The following is a 1341-nucleotide window of genomic DNA, read 5'->3' as shown; positions in this document are numbered from 1 at the left end:
AAAAAAAAACCGCCAGAACACCGCCAGAAATAGCCAAAATAAAGGGTTAAATCGAACCGATAAACGAAAAAGTATGCAAAATCATAATTATGCAACATCAAACTCTGCCAGAGAGAGAGAGAGACATACCTGGAGTAGGGAGGCTGAGGTCAACAGAGAGGAAGAGAGAGAGAGAGAGAGAATACGACGAATCTAAAATTGAGGCGGCCGATGGACTAAGAGAGATTGAGAGCCGTGAAAGAGAGAGAGAACGGAATAGAGAGGACAATTGTCATGGAAAGAGGTTCAAGCTTCTCAAAATACTAACAAGAACGATCTCACTAAGAGAGACCTCGAGATTGCCCCACAAAACAATATCGTGCTTTCTTCATTTTAAAAAAAATAATAAAACTTTGGGGAGTAATTTGTTTATTGTTCTAAAACTATTTCCGCCATGATGAAGAAATGTACCTTTTCTAAATAAGAGTTATATGTATATATATCGCCAAGAATTGAGGTGAATTCCATGCATAAAAAAGCCCAAAGAATCTCGCCCCTTCTACTCCTGTGTAAGCATTATTTCTTCCACGATATATAAGATTTCACACTGGCACTCACAGACATCACCACGCAGGCTCCACCTACCCACACACTGCCTCGCATACACAATACCCACACTCACACGCCACCTGATGCCTGCACCACACATTCACTTACCACATATGCACAATGGTATATGTAATCTCCGCCAAATATTTATATACAAAAACACCTTTCCACAATATAATGACACACAACCTTCAATAACAATACTATTAACACAAAGATAAATATACATAAACTCCTTAATAATCTCTAAAATACAAACACAACACCTGCCACGCATTACCCACACACACACACACACCCATAAACAAACCTTCGCCAAGCATCTAAGGCTACACACAAAGTTATCGCCATATTCACGACAAGACACAAAAAAAACATATAGCCACACACACATCTACAAAAAACACAAACACAAACACACACAAACTCATGCACCCATCAGTAAACACCAGCGTACATTACACACACATACACAAACCTGCGTACTCACACACACACAAACATGCACGCATGCAGATACACACACAAACATCCATGCCCTTACACCCATATACACGCATGCACAGTGACCTGAACGAATGTCGCGCGGTTGATTGGATCACCAACCGTCCTTTCCACCTGCCCATGCTTCGACACCGATCCCTTAGCCTCTACGACAATCAAACCACCGTGAAAACAACCGCCAGAGCACCGCCCAAATATAGCCTAAATAAATGCCTAAATCTAACTGATAAACAAAAGAAGTATCCAAAA

Source organism: Juglans regia, chromosome 7, assembly GCF_001411555.2.
Source record: "Juglans regia cultivar Chandler chromosome 7, Walnut 2.0, whole genome shotgun sequence".
Classification (NCBI taxonomy): domain Eukaryota; kingdom Viridiplantae; phylum Streptophyta; class Magnoliopsida; order Fagales; family Juglandaceae; genus Juglans; species Juglans regia.
This window is presented reverse-complemented; position numbering follows the sequence as displayed.